Source organism: Procambarus clarkii, chromosome 2 (assembly GCF_040958095.1).
Source record: "Procambarus clarkii isolate CNS0578487 chromosome 2, FALCON_Pclarkii_2.0, whole genome shotgun sequence".
Taxonomy (NCBI): domain Eukaryota; kingdom Metazoa; phylum Arthropoda; class Malacostraca; order Decapoda; family Cambaridae; genus Procambarus; species Procambarus clarkii.
Genome location: NC_091151.1, coordinates 43,205,290 through 43,206,817, shown reverse-complemented (window position 1 = coordinate 43,206,817; position 1,528 = coordinate 43,205,290).

Sequence of the window (1,528 nt, the reverse complement as noted above, 5' to 3'; positions counted from 1 at the left end):
CTGCTGTCGTGGCGTTCCTGGGGGCAATAGTGTCATCGCTGGTCATGATTCTGATGGCACCTGTGGTATTGCCCTCTTCTATTTTCCTGGTGATCTGTGCTCTCATTTTGTGGTTCTCAGATGAGGTATTGTTCCTCGCTCCTGCAGCAGGTTGTCCATCATCACTGCCCCGGGGCAGGCGCCTAGACCCTAGACAGCCACTTGAATTGACATAATGATAGCGGACAGTTCCATTTCCATTGAGACGATACTGTCTGTCACACACTTGAGTTTCCTCTTGGGAGTTCATCTTCTTGGCTGGAAAGAGGCTGGGTGTCAGGTGCGACATGTGCCATGCCTAGATGTGATGACGCCTGGCTGCCCACTGAGTGCACCCTCTCCTTCCCAGATGGAGAGTAACACGGCAAGCATTACCCTCCTGGGGGGGTGGGGGCATGGCCGGGGCACCGTGTGTGGGTACGCTGTGTGTTGATGTGCGGCTGGCTGGGTCGGGCGCAGGTAGCGGGGTGGGAGAAGATGGCGGGCGGGGGTGGTGGAGGGGGGGGGGGGGGGCATGCGAGGGAGGCCGCCGTCACACTTGTTACACACTATCAACACTCGGGGAAATCACTAGTGCACTTTGTTTTTAACACTACACTCACCGATTTGCTTATAAACGCACTAACTTTCGACTAACAACACTGTAGGCAGCTCGAGAGCCTCCCTCCATCACTCCCCCCTCCCTCTGTACCCCGCCTGGGGGCTGGTGGGTGGCGGCACTGAGACGGCGGCGACCCTCCCCTCACCCTCACCCTCATCCATACACTGTACCTGCCTCGCCATACACAAAGCTTGCTCACCATGTGTCTGTCCCTCTCTCCGTCCCTCCTCGCATATATATATATATATATATATATATATATATATATATATATATATATATATATATATATATATATATATATATGCGAACAAGCCTGAATGGTCCCCAGGACTATATGCGAATGAAAACTCACACCCCAGAAGTGACTCGAACCCATACTCCCAGAAGCAACGCAACTGGTAACTACAGGGCGCCTTAATCCGCTTGACCATCACGGCCGTCAAAAGGAAGTGATAGCCGAGGCTATTTGAGCCACTTCCCCGACGGCAACTCGGATGGTAATCTTGGGCATAGCATTTCACCAAATCACCTCATTCTTTGGGGCACACGTGAGGAACACAAATGCGAACAAGCCTGAATGGTCCCCAGGACTATATGCGAATGAAAACTCACACCCCAGAAGTGACTCGAACCCATACTCCCAGAAGCAACGCAACTGGTAACTACAGGGCGCCTTAATCCGCTTGACCATCACGGCCGTCAAAAGGAAGTGATAGCCGAGGCTATTTGAGCCACTTCCCCGACGGCAACTCGGATGGTAATCTTGGGCATAGCATTTCACCAAATCACCTCATTCTTTGGGGCACACGTGAGGAACACAAATGCGAACAAGCCTGAATGGTCCCCAGGACTATATGCGAATGAAAACTCACACCCCAGAAGTGA